Genomic DNA, 14,750 nt, shown 5'->3' with positions numbered 1-14,750 from the left:
ACATTCTGTTTATGGGCGAGTATATTACAGACCCAAATCCAGTTGCAAATTGCAACATATTTGCAGTCACACTTGCAGCATTTACGATCGACTAAAGCACTCACTCAATCATCGCCCGGGGACAAAAACAAATACAAACAGCTACCAAAAATACGACAAAAAGGGGAAATCCCGCAGAAGGGAAAGCGGAAAGCGGGGAAATGCTAGGGTGAAAGCCATCGATTGCGTGCAGCGTTAAATGTCAGCCCGCAGCCAATTGCAGATGTCAACACACGGTCGTGAAAAAAAGCGGGAAAAAAAAACACGCACACAATTTTCGCCTAAAAGATGGCAGGCATTTTCACGACCGACTGAATGAGGGAAAATGTTTTGATTTATGCAGGCTTTTCCCGGCTGTTCACTGCGTGTCGAACGCGTTCAATTACAAAATGCCAAAACTGGCCGACGAATTCGTTTCAATTTCACAGAGCATCGCCTGCCATTAGATTCATTATCCTCCCTGTCAATGGCATTAATTTATAATTATCGCCAGGGCCCTCACACAAAGGACAACTAATTAAGCAAGGCAATTATCTTAAGCAGCGACTAAGTCGGCGCACGAACCACTTGAAACTACACAATTGGGGGCGTGGCACATCCACAATCTGCCTAATCCCATCGAGGGTCCAAGGTAATTTGCCCAGATATCACGATTTGCCTATTACTCATCCTTCTGTTTCGGCCCCTCGACTTTTCCTAGATGTTTGCACTTTGAATTAATTAAGCTGAATTTGATTTTGGTGATTGTGTTTCTTTTTGTCCTTTTGATTGCAGGATGTATAATGCAATGTAAACAGAAATAAATAAAGCTATAGGGCGGCTGCCGCACAATCTGCTTTCCCTTTCGCCCACGCCACTCTCTCCCTCCCACACTATGTATATACTATATAATACGCTTTCCCGATGCTGATAAGATGGCGAGTTGAATACAAAAGAATCGGAGGAGTCTGTTCAATGTAAGCCGAACCCGAGGACACTCTACTGCTGAGTATCAGATTTATACAAGTCAATTATGGCGTTATAATTTGGTAACTAATACATCACAATGTTAATATAAACTTTAATTAGGTCCCTCTTAAACAAAATTAATTAAAGTATAGTTATCATTCACCTAATAAATCCAAATAGAACTTCAGTTTGATTTGATAACTCAAGTACCCCCCTTTAGAGTAACAAAAACAAATCCAGACTACCGAAAAAATATCGGCAGACACATTCAAGGGGATTGTATTGTGCCTGCATAAAAAGTTTTCCATCGCAATCACGAAAGCGTTCCCGAAATAAAAAGTGGCCGAATTTGCCACTAAGAAAATACATACAACACAGTGAAAAGCAAAAATGCTACCAATCCTAAGGAATATGCCAATAAATTAAGTGCCTCAAAAGGAAAATCACTCTTCAGAACCACCCCAAACTTAAAAATCTCCAACTTTTTTCGCAAATATTTGCTCTTTTTTGGGGCGAGCGTGTGTGTATGGGGCACGATAAATTTTGAAAATTTATTTGAGGCGGCCTGTGGCTGCATTTGAAGTGGTAACCATTACCAATGCCGTGGTGATTCCCCAGCCTGCCTTCGGTATACACATATTTGCATGGCAAATTTTTTGAATTTCTTTTATTTCGTTTTTACATTTTATTCGGTTAATGTTTTATTCATGCGACCCCGCAAAATCCCATTAACAAATTTACACATTTTCAATATTGAAAATGTGCTTTACTTTCTGTATAATAAAAACAAACCAAGCTAAATAAAAAAACTAAACCTATGAAGCAGAAAAATACTTCCAATTAAGCAATATAAACAAAGACTTTTGGTGAAAAAAAAACTCAGGCTATGCACATGTTTGGGGCACTTATTTAAAATCTATTTTTGAGTTTTTTGGGTCTGCTGTTCTATGCGCACATTTATTTGGTATTTAATTATTTTAATGGAACAAAATAAACAAACACATGATTTCCTTTGTTTTGAATTTTTCCCTGTAAGTCCGATGGCCCTGCGAAAGCTTCTTAGCCTTCGTCAGTTGAGTGATAAGCGGCGCATTAGTAGGGAAAATTTATGGCCAACTTTCATGAGCCGAGTTGCTAATGCTGGGATTTCACAGAGATTTCTAATGAGATTGCTTTCGCGGTTTCACAGATTGTGCTTCTTGCGTTACAGCATCTGGTAATTTAGGAGGCAAAGTGTAAAAGTCACATATGTGGGAGTCAAGTTGTTTTACATTTAGATAAACACGTCTTGGATTAAGTGGAATTCTTGGAAACTGGAAACTAGATGCCTAAATACACAAAAGGAATAATGTTTTTAGAGGAGTACATCGTAATTAAATTAAAGGGAAATGTAAGCAATATATATTACATTTTATAAATATATAAAATTCAAATCATTTTCTTCCCAGACAGCTTTAAATTTTCCCTTCTGAATTAAGTCTCTGCCAGCCTTAAAGTTCACCTTTGTATTTACCTTTCAAATTAAGCTCCAAAGTTCTGGGAGCTGCCACTCGAGGCCCAGTAGCAATTGCATAATGGACCGAGTCCTGTCCCTTTGATATGACCCGTAGATTAGAAAACAAACAAGACACACAATGGCGTACATGGGGCGTATGATTAATAAACACTCTTAGTTTTCGTTTCGGTCAAACAGAAAACCTTTCCAGAGTCATAACAATTAACTTTAAAGGTTTGGACATAAATCCTTGCACAATTGTAGTCCTCACAAAACATACATGTGTATAATAGAAAACGAAGAAAGGCAGAAAGTAAAAAGTAAAAGATGAATAATGAATGAGCAGCACGCGAGCAGAAAACCAGGTGGATTTTAGGGGAGAAATGCGGGGAAAAGCTCGGCGACCATGCATGAGTAACACTTGACATTGCCTGGCGAGGAAAATGGGAAAAGAAAAGGAAAAAGGGAAAGGGGGAAGGAGAAAGAAAACCTATGCCTAAACACCCACCCACCCACTCACACGCACTGCGCCCGAAGGGCAGCCGAAGGAAGCTCGTTCCTAGTGAATTATAATATGGCATGCAGATAAAACATTGAAAGTCAAAAGGCCCTGGGGGAACTACAATTAAGCCCTGCGCCACCCATCGCCACCCATCGCCACCCAGCCACCCACAAATGAGGGGAAAACATGGCCGGAAATCATTTCCATATGTATTTATATTTATGATGCTTTGTAGATAACTGCAAAAGCTGGCGAAAAGTTCTCTTTGAAATAGGCATATCACAAAAAGTAAGCCAAATTCTGGCGTAGCCATGAAAAGAACTTCGGGCCGGGCCGAAACCACAGGGAAGAAAAGCCCAGGAAATCGCAGGCCAAAAAGAAAAACAATTCAACAGTTTGTTGCCAGCAACATGCTGCCAATGTGGCAGCAACACGGCGCCTACGCTCGATTTGGCCCCGGGTAAACGCCACTTGGCTCTCTTCTACACGCTCTCCGAGTTGAGTTTTCCACTTTGATAAAAGCAAAAGACCTGGCCACAACCGAAACAGTCTGCAAAGGATTCTAGGCGCTAACGGTTCTCCAAAGAAATCTCCCGGAAAGTATTTACCAACGGCCATCGTCGCGTGCGTTTTCAAATATTTTCCAAATCGCAAATCACCTTTTAAAACGGTCTAGCAAAGTGAATTTTAATTTTTGGAATTTCACAAATTCCAAAAGCAAGCAGCAGTAAAAAATGTAAATATGCCGAATTTATATTAGATACATTTTTAAGGGGATAAACACACTCGAATTGAAAACCAGAGTTCAGTTGCATGCGATTCGTTATTCTTTTTAAAGGACCATAATCTAAACCAAAGAAAATAATATAAACTCTTCGATTTAAAAAAGATGTTGTTTCCAACAACAAGATTAATTACGATCACCAAAAAAAAATGTTTTAGTAAGAAATATTTATTTAAAATTCATTGAAACTATAAAAAAATTTAATAAAATTTTTAATATGTGAAAATTCAAGGGCCTGCATTATTTTAGGCTCAAAAGTATTTACAAAAGCAACATAATTTAGTCTTCTATATTCAAAAGCACTACATTTTATCGGGCAATCGCTTTTATAAGCTGTTCAATATTTATAAACGACCTTTTAGGGATTAGGATTGCTGAGGTTTTTCCAAACAGATTTGCAATCATATTATTTAAATTTTATAATTTATGCTGAAAGCCTTTTAAATCTGGTCTAAACTAGCCTAAGCTAGCAAAATCCAGAGCCGACAGACTCGTCGCAGATTTTCCGACTTAAAAATATTCCCAATTTGCAATGGCTTTCGAGCGAGGTGGAAAATTGGTTTGAAGAGGTCGGCCGAAAAAAAGAGCAACAGGGAAAAAATGTTGTGGCATTTATATTCAGCCCGCTGACAGCTTAAAGCGTGTCAAATAGCTGACATTGTGAGGGGACCTTTTGGGTAGGCCTTTTTGTGATAATTTTTCGAAGGGCCGCATTCAATTAAGAGAAAGGGCTGGGCTCATTGGTATGCCGAATGGCAGCCGCAGAAGTTGACAGTGAAATGCCGTCGCCGCCATCGTTTTGTGTCCTTGACTTTGCCTATTCATACGCAAAATTAAACACCATGAGGCAAATAATGAACGGGGATCGGGTTGGAATGGTCCGGTAATGGGCCACAGTACACTACACTGTGGCAATGGCATTTGGGGCTGCGTGCCAACATTTACGAGTCCCCCTAATTTATGCTCATTCATAAATCTCCCCCAGTGGAAATCTCATGCATTCGCCGACGCTGCCGTCGCCTGAATGTATGCAGCACAATATAATAAAGCAAATTGAGAATTATGCCAGAATCAAGGACACGTCTTCAAGTCGCCGCAGATACGAATACCCTTCGTAAAGAATAAGATTCCCTTATGAAACTACTGACTAGAGAGTCTAGGAATCCAATTTCCTAAGAATTTTCTTTTCTTTTGCTTCAGGACAATATCCATGTGTGGCATTAAACAAAAATGTTGAAGAAATTTCAGTCACTTATTTTGAATTCTGAATTATTTAAAAATTTCAGTCAGTTATTTTAAATTTAAATGATCTAACATAATCCATTTTCTTTACATTGATCTTAATTAGAATCTTAAAGAAAAATGTATAAACAATTATGAAGAATTATGACATTTAGGCTGCAAGTAAAAAGAGATACAAGAAAACCTTGTGAAAGCGTGTGCAACCTTTTATGTTTTCGGCAACGTAAGGGAAGCTGTCCGAAATAATTGAGAAATATCTAAAAATATTTCGACCCTTTGCTGGGTTCCCTTGAAAGTGCGGCTAGCTGCATCGTCTGCCAAGTGCTAAATTGGCTAATTAGACGGCATACCGATTGTAACTTGTGTGAGCCGTATTGACCTCCTTCGATCAAATTGCCCAATTACATTCATTGTTTCAAATAGAATGATCGAAAGAATTGCATGTTCGAATCATTAAAATGACTAATTTTCCGTTTATGTTTCAATCTGAGGCGCTGATGTTTTCGTTTGCGTTTCTCTTGATTTGAGCTGTGCAAATTGTGCACGCTCTCGAGCAGCGTAAATAAATAGGAATATCAGAACCGAAGAATTATCAAAATAAATACGTTTGTCAGCCAAGAATGAAGGCCTTGTTTGCATTCAGTCCGCCTTCTTCACAGCCGTTTAATGGCATTGGGAAGGAAGTGGGATTCCGAGTTATAAATAGCCGACTATTCGCCAAAGGATGGGTGATTAAGCGGAAGACAAACACTGGTTAAATATGGCGACGTCATTTGACAGACGCAGAGATGAGCAATGATTGCCATTAATTTGAATTAATTTCACACTATTCAGCGGCAGCAAGATTGATGGGCTATTTGCGATTCAAATTGTGTGGGCTCTGGAATATAAAATGAAAACAATGATGTAATCTTTCCCTTGCCAACATAAATATGGCCTCTGAGACGTTCAGTTACTGGGGAAAAATTCGTGAAACAAAGCTTCCGGTAATTATTTTTTTGTTTCAAAGAAATCAACTTTACTGAGTATTAATTTTGGTATATTTTGATTTGAAACTGCGTGGTTTTCAGAATGCTTGGAACTAATGCGATTTGGATATCGACTTTCAGAATTATATTGGAAAATTCCTAAAACCAATTTGGTTAGCAAAAATAGTTTGTTATTGTATTTGATTTTTGGAATTGCATTATTCCAAGTCAAACTTGTTCATACATTTTGTGATATTTTCAGTGTTTATATTGCTTGAACCTAACAGACCTTTAAGGGCCTTGTTATAACCTATCCAATTTTCCTTGTTCTTCCGTCGTTCTTAACCGTAACATTTCCGGCAGTTAAGTGCTATTACTTCCAGCACTTAAGACCCAGGACACACTCTTTTCTTAAACATTTTGGGCCCCACAGGTATTGGCCGTAATTATCGTTGAACAATGTCAAGGAGTGAAAGAGCCATTAAAAAACATTTGCGCCTAGCGGTAATAATTATTCTAATTACGGGGGCGTTTTTGTGGAAAACTTCTGGCGGTGCTTGAAAACCCCGCAGGGCCTGTCAAATATGTATTTTGACCGAGCAAACAGACCAAGAAGTGGAGGAGATCCCACGGCAATCAGCATAATTTTCCTCTTGTTGTTTTTCACATTTCTCCGTATTGACTCGAGCCTGAAATCTTTCCGCACGCCGACTTCCAGCTGGTTAATTACAGCTCTTGGCCCGAATACCATTGTTATTTATTATTATTATTATTATTTCTCGATTATTATTTACGCACAAGGAGCGTAAAAAGTGGCTTCTATTAGCTATGTAAATATTTACATCATCACTTGAGGTTTTTCGGCAGCAATTATGCGTTGCGTCACCAAACTGAATGAACATAAAGGAAGCCTTTTAAAAGCGGTAAAGTAAATATTGATGTGCGGGAAATATACATACATATATGTATCAGCCACTACAAGCGCAGTGTCCATTTATTGTGATCTTTTTATGGCTCTGCTTTTTCCTGAATTCCATGAAAAACTAAAGAATATGGTAAAGAAAAACATATGACGCATTTTTTGGGTGAATTTCTTGCTTGTTTGTCCGGTTCTCATTTCCAAGCTTTTATTTTGTCGGTTCTTTATCACACTTTTAACAGGTTGTGCATATGCAATTTCGGTAATTGAGCGAACTCGCATTTTTCGCCAGTCCGCCTTCTTAAAAATTTTGATATGGATTCCCGGGACTCCACACTCTTTTTTGTTATTTATAGCTTGTGATTTTTGAACCCTTTCTGACCCTCACAACTGTCATTTTTCGGCTCCAGTGACAATTTTCAAAATTGAGTGACTGGCAGATCCATTACGACATGCCTGTATTCCAATTTGTTTGACAAAGACTGTTTATCAATTTGTTGTATCACATTGTTTTAAAGGTTCAATAATAATTTTATTGCTATTTATTATATTTTTATATAAGCATTTATTAAGCGAAATTGCCCTCTTTAAATTGGTTCACTCCATTAATAGTAAATTCCTTAGAAAATTAGTACAAAAGACCTATACATAACTTATAAATTTGTTTAAAACAGATTTGTTAAATATATTATTTTAACACAGCTGTATTTATATTTTAATATATCAAGTAAAATAAGCTTTTCAATTGTTTTGTAAATCAATTTAAATGTCACCAATAAATATTACGTATACGCAGTGCAGACCATTATTATAAATATTACGTATACGCTGTGTAGACCATCGTTAAAAGTGATTCCTTTGAAAAGTTATATCAACTTTAAATGTCACATACTAGACTATTGGTGTAGACCACCAATCTATTTATAAACATTTTATTGCCTTTTTAAACCAATGTATCCGAGTCTGAAATGGTTTGCATGTTAAAGAAGTGAAAGCTTAATTCACAGCTGACGGGGACTAATAACAAACCATAAGAAGGACCACATGGGGAGTTTCCATGGCGCGACATCGCTTTCCGCTCCGCCCATTGGGAATTTAATTAAAACTGTCTAAAGGCCGGCGGGTGGCAGTCGCCGGACAACGAAAAAAGCGTGTTGTAATGCAAAAAAACAATTCTTCTTTAGATTTCCCCCATGGTACAGTATTTTTCAATATAAATTCAGCAGATTCTAATGGTTAACCAGAGCTGGCCGGGCTAATTACGGCTCCACGGTGGCCAATAGAATGTAATTAAAGTGCAGGCAGGAAAAAATGGCCAGAAAAACCAGTAATCCACCACCTCAACTAGCCTAAAAGGAAGCAAGTGAAAATAGTTTCCACTGCCCCGCGAGTTTTCACACATTTTCTTTCGCACGCAGCGCTGGGGGAAAAAGAAAAAACACAAATGAAAAATGAAAAATAAAATACACAAAAGCTTTCGAGCAGCAGGCACATCAACAACACATCATAAACAACTCTTGGCCAGCGCGGCATGACAAAAAAACTCGCATTTTCAATTGAAAAATTCGAGCAAATTGAAGCAAACTGAAACAGATGCAAGATCCCCCAATTCTTGTAATCGAGAGAATTGCTTCTCCAACGCGAGTATACAAATTAGGCAGATTATCGACAGTAAATTACAAAGGAATTCCTTTCGGCGTTCTATAATTTCTATAATTGTTTACAAAGAGCCGAGTCCGGAGGAAGAGGCATCTCCAATGCAAAGTACATAAATCAACATCAGAAGCTTCCTACTAAATCGCTCGCCGCGGCAGAGGAAGGAAAAATAAATAAAGCAATTTATTAAAATCAAAAGCCATAAACTATTCAATTAAGCGAGTTCCCTGGGAAAAGGCGAAGAGCTGATCGTGTGAATTATAATTATGCCAATTGAAATGACCACTTTTGGCAATTAAAACTTATTTTTGCACCCCATAAATCGGGGAACTCGGACCATAAATCAGCGACAAGTTCTCTGTCTTTATTTGCACTATGTATCAGTTTATTTCCCCCTCGATTTTATCTCTCATCCCGTAATATCCATCGTGCTTTAGCACGCAATCATCTGGTCTGCGATGACCTAGCAAATTGGCATTTAAATTTTTAACTCCATTTTTATGATGCCTCCGCAACCCTCCTCCTGCCAATTTCTTCGGGCCAAACGAAATAAACCGTAATGCAATAAATTAAGCTGTTTTCCTTGTCGGTCCTTTTGCAAATTGTCCACTGGACTTTGGGCCATAAATTAAACCTTTACCAGCCCGATCTTTTGTGTCCGGCCTAAGCCGTTTGGGATAAATCTCCGGCTTTGTTGGGCGGACACGCAAATCAATGCTGGGGCTGCAGTTTAATAACCGGCTCATGGGATTAACTGATGGGCGTTCCTTTTTATAGCCATCCCTGCATAAGTAAACATATTTCTCGGGGCACGCCAAGCAAATGTCAATGTCAAACGCCGTCGTTTGGGCCTTGTGAAGCCATTCGGTGGCCCAAAGTGGCCCGAACCAAGGCTAAGTTTATTATGCCGCGAAAAATGCAGGCTCTCGAGGGTGAGTGCCGTAACCCTTGCACTCAAACACATAAGAAAAACAAAGAACCAAGCCAAAGTACACCCACGTGCACACAATGCGGAGCACCTTGTGTTTTACATTCCAAATGCTAAACACAGTGGTCCCTCCGAAATTAGAGAAACAGAGATTTTTATAGTGCAGTCGGTGGTCCAGAATAGACGTTACTTTAGGTCCAAGCAGATTGGCATACCGTTTTATCACGGAAATATATAATCTGGTATAAATATGATAACAATTCTATTCCATCAAATATAACTACATCTAAATATTTGTTTTAATTTAAATTGGCTTAAAGTTAGTTCTAGGTCAAATATATTTTTCATTTTCTATATTTAAACATATAATTAAAATAGCTTTTAAAGTTCATTAAATGTAAGAGGTTCCTTAGCTGTTTTGAGAAAAATATTTATATTTCTAATTATATTTTTTCGCAACTAAAAATGCACTCAGCCCAATGTTAATATTTTTAACCTTCTCTGTACAAAAAACTTGGGCAAACTTTCTGTCAGTCAGTCAGTTAGTCAGTCAGTCAGTCAGTCAGTCAGTCATTCATTTGTTCAGTCAGCAATTTATTTGAATTCAGCCTGCAGTTCTGGGGCCCGAGCCTCAGGTCCCTTGCACTTGAATTCACTTTGCAGCGGACTGTCTGTCGGTTCAGTCCGCTCATGTTTCAATGTCAGATGTGTGGGAGTTTTCCATATTATAATTTATGAATACGACTTTGGCTGACACTTAAACTTATACGGCTACAAGAGTAAGGGTTTCGGCTATTCGGAAAAGCGCTCTTCTAGTTTAACAACTGCTTCACCCAGGGCCAAAGGCAAGGAAAGTGCATTAAAAGTGGAAAAATTATGGTCAGGTAGTAAACAGGATATTTCCTATTACGCGAAAGCTAATGGAAGGACGGGCGTGATTCCCTTCATTGTTGGACAACTTTTACCTAAGTGCATTTTTAGGTGCATTAGAACATTGCCATGATTCTATTAGCCACACACTCGGGTTTTTATCACCTCCGAAGGGGAACATCAAACAAAGCATTAAGGGAAACGGAAATTGATGGAGGAAATGATGGATGCTTAAAGATACCATTATCATTACAGCTTAGAGTAACCTACCTTAGCTGAAAAAAACGGGATTAAAATGGAAATAACATACTTAATTCAACATAGAGGAACTTAAAGGAATGAATGAATAATAGACTCCCAGCTATATGTTTTCCCATCTCATTAAAGTCGATGTAATTTCAGTATTATTTTCAATGGTAAAATTAGTACAGTTCGGTAATTATAGCCAAATATAGCCGCACTGCAGGTATCAGGCGGAATCAATGCCAAATACTAATGCATAATTCAAACTTGGCAGAAACCGCAGTCGGGCCAAAAGTGTTTAAAAATAGAAATAATAACAGACACGCCAGCAACAAGCGCAAGGAAACCCGGGAAAAAGAAAGGGGGAAATGCGAAGGAAATGGCAGCCCGCCGAGCGAGGAAAATAAACAGAAAAACACTCAAATTAAATTGCGAACTGAGCTTAATGCACTTAAAGTCAGGACATGCCCACCAGTCAGGCGAATAGGGAAGGTGGCTAAAAAGTGGGTGGCTTTTGTGAGCCACTGCCAATGTCAGACAGACAGACAGACGGATCCCATTGACAGGTAAGCAGTGGCAAGCCGTGCGTTCTGCTTTCCCAGCCCTTTCCCAGCCCGACTTTCCCCGACTTTTCCCGGCCACTCGAACACGCGCCCGAGAAAATCCAAGAACTGAGAACTGAGAACTGAGAACTGAGAATCGAGTGTAAGCCGCGGCTTATGCAATGCGGCCAACGAGGCTTGACAGTTTTGGTTTGCTTATCTGCGTTTTGGCCCAAAGGCTCCCCTGCCTTGCGATTCTCGTACTTTGCCATGCAAGGCGGCCATTAGTGACGTTGACTCAGCCGAAAATATGGCCCGTTCAATAGGCCTCCCTATTGATTCGTCGGAGGAATATTCAAATATAAAGTTGCCAAGTAGATTCATTTCCTTGGGGACTCTCTGCTTCGGTTTCGTGGCAGGAACTTTTTATCTGCAGAACTTCATTGCTTGTTTCTGCTTTATTGTTGTTTTATTGATTTAATTTGCTTGGCCCTAGGCTTGAAAAGTATGGAATATTCAAGCAGCCATTTGGAAATGCCAGTTAAAAAGTTTTCTCGTTTGTTTCAACTGACACTTAGTATACATTTCTGAATACGAAGTTTGAAAGTGGGAAGATTGACCAATTTAGGCACCTACATATAATTGTGGTGAACGTATTTCACTGAAAGTATATTTATTTACATTGTTATATTTGTTTTCTGGGGTCATTGTTTCGGTGTGGTAGATAGGACTTTTAAACTTTCGGTATGAATTTATGATTTTGTTTTGGCCCCCAGCGGAGGGGAATTGAATATACAAACTGCAATTGGGAAATACTGTTTGAAAAGATTTGAACGTTTCTATCCCAGACTCAAATGATATCTTTGACAGCTGGTTTTCTTGGCTTTATTTAAGCCTTTTTAAATTGTAGAGAATACGGCTGAAAAAGACAGCTGCAATTGGAGTTTGCTTTTCTTTCCATTTTGCATATAGATTTTTTTATTTTGTTGGACAATAGAGGCGTTTAATGCTTTCCGTTTAATTTTTCCTGCTAACCACGTTAGATTTGAATGCCAGCCAAATAACCGGCGCTTGGTCCACAGCTCATTACACAATTTATATTGAAGCCGTAACTTAACCTTCAGCCCCAGGGAAACATTAGCTGGAAGTTGGAGCGGGGCCAAGAGTATTTGCCATTTTGCACTCTGGATTGCAAAAGTTCTCGGCCGGCATTCCGCCATAATCGTATAAATACGTATACAGTTCTTGCGCTTCCACTCCCTACATACATATAAAAAAACACAAGAAAGGAAGTTAACTTCGGCAATCCGAAGTTTTTACACGCTTGTAGCAAAGTTTTTTTCAACTAGCTTTAACTAGCTTTAGACTAGTTTAAGTCGAAATAGACATGGCTAGATCGACTCGCCTGGAGATGAAATTCAAGAATATAACTACTTTTGAAGGTCATTCACTGCTTTGCAAAATCGGCAAAAAATTTATAAAAAGTCTAGAAGTTCAATTTTGGGTCACCATTTTGCAAGTTATCGGAAACTTGGAAATAACTAACATGAAAATGGGTCACAAATTCGATTTTCGTTAAATTGAAAATTTTGAATGCAAATATTCAGAGAATCTATTGACGAGTCATAAGAGGTATGTCACTTCCAAATCGGATTAAATTTGGAAAAGTTATGGACTATAGAAGTCCAATTTCGGGTCACCATTTAACAAGTCATCGGAAACTTGGAAATAACTAACATGAAAATGGGTCAAAAATTCGATTAACGTTAAATTGAAAATTTTAAATGCAAATATTTAGAGAATCTATTTACGAGTCATAAGAGGTATGTCACATTCAAATCGGATTAAATTTGGAAAAGTTATGGACTATAGAATTCCAATTTTAGGTCATTATTTTACAAGTCATCGGAAACTTGGAAATAACTAACATGAAAATGGGTCAAAAATTCGATTAACGTTAAATTGAAAATTTTGAATGCAAATATTTAGAGAATCTATTGACGAGTCATAAGAGGTATGTCACTTCCAAATCGGATTAAATTTGGAAAAGTTATGGACTATAGAAGTCCAATTTTAGGTCATTATTTTACAAGTCATCGGAAACTTGGAAATAACTAACATGAAAATGGGTCAAAAATTCGATTAACGTTAAATTGAAAATTTTGAATGCAGATATTTAGAGAATCAATTGACGAGTCATAACAGGTATGTCACTTTCAAATCGGAATAAATTTGGAAAAGTTATGGACTATAGAAGTCCAATTTTAGGTCATTATTTTACAAGTCATCGGAAACTTGGAAATAACTAACATGAAAATGGGTCAAAAATTCGATTAACGTTAAATTGAAAATTTTGAATGCAAATATTTAGAGAATCTATTGACGAGTCATAAGAGGTATGTCACTTCCAAATCGGATTAAATTTGGAAAAGTTATGGACTATAGAATCCAATTTTAGGTCATTATTTTACAAGTCATCGGAAACTTAGAAATAACTAATGAAAATGGGTCAAAAATTCGATTTTCGTTAAATTAAAAAATTGAATGCAAATATTTAGAGAATCTATTGACGAGTTATAAGAGGTATGTCACATTCAAATCGGATTAAATTTGGAAAAGTTATGGACTATAGAAGTCCAATTTCGGGTCACCATTTAACAAGTCATCGGAAACTTGGAAATAACTAACATGAAAATGGGTCAAAAATTCGATTAACGTTAAATTGAAAATTTTGAATGCAGATATTTAGAGAATCAATTGACGAGTCATAAGAGGTATGTTACTTTCAAATCGGATTGATTTTGGTGAGATGGACTCGCTTGGTGACGCCAATCAAGAACATATGTATTTTATATGGTCGAAAATGTGCCCTTTACAGCGTTGTAAGCTTTCGACTGAGATGTTCATACCCTGAACAGCAAGAGTATATAAACAAGGACAACAAAGGCTGTTTGTTCGGGGGAAAAAAGCGGAAGGGGCTGGAAGCCATTGCAGTGGGTGAAATGCAATTTCCAGGCCATAAAATGGCAAGGCAGGAAAAGCAGAAAAGCCTTTCACTCGGCCTTAACGAAAGCGTTTGCAGGTAATGACCATCATCGCAGCCGGTTAATGCGGGCAACTTGTTCCGGAGGCAGATAACACGAGTTCCTAAAGTTCTCGCGAACAATACGGAAAGTTTCGCTGCAAATTAAATGAAAAGTTAATATTGGCAGCGTGTTCGATAAACAATAGGGACACAGTCAACAAGTTGGTCCTAATGCGATTATTGCACAGTGCCTAATGTCCTTGCGAAATGGCAAGCCATTTAACTTAATGAGGTTTGTTCAACAATATCAGATATTCAGGGTGCTACACAAATCCTTAGAAGTATGAAAGTCTTAGAGAAAGTTTTTATTGTCGGGGTTGCCACAGATGCGATCTTTAGGTTTAGGAACTTCTAAAAGTGTATGAAATATGTAACTTTGTCTTCTTAATTCTAAATCTATTTCCCCAAGTTACTTTATATCATACTATATACCCGTTTTTAATTGATTTTAGATCACTGTCAAGTCCCTTTCCTTTGGTAAAAGAACAACGTGTTTAAGAACTCTAGTATTCAAATTAGTGGCGATTTC

At 38.0% G+C, this 14,750-nt stretch overlaps 1 protein-coding gene across 1 annotated transcript in view; it reads left to right on the top strand.

Moving 5' to 3' along the window:
* Positions 1 to 3,545: 3,545 nt before the first annotated feature.
* Positions 3,546 to 14,750, top strand: part of LOC108051247 (calbindin-32) — a 29,608-nt gene continuing 18,403 nt past the window's right edge. The window contains exon 1 of the mRNA XM_044456523.1: positions 3,546 to 3,720. The gene's annotated coding sequence lies outside the window, so the exon portion shown is untranslated. The remainder of the gene's footprint in view (positions 3,721 to 14,750) is intronic.

Source organism: Drosophila rhopaloa, unplaced genomic scaffold (genome assembly GCF_018152115.1).
Source record: "Drosophila rhopaloa isolate 14029-0021.01 unplaced genomic scaffold, ASM1815211v1 contig_115, whole genome shotgun sequence".
Taxonomy (NCBI): domain Eukaryota; kingdom Metazoa; phylum Arthropoda; class Insecta; order Diptera; family Drosophilidae; genus Drosophila; species Drosophila rhopaloa.
This window is presented reverse-complemented; position numbering and strand designations above follow the sequence as displayed.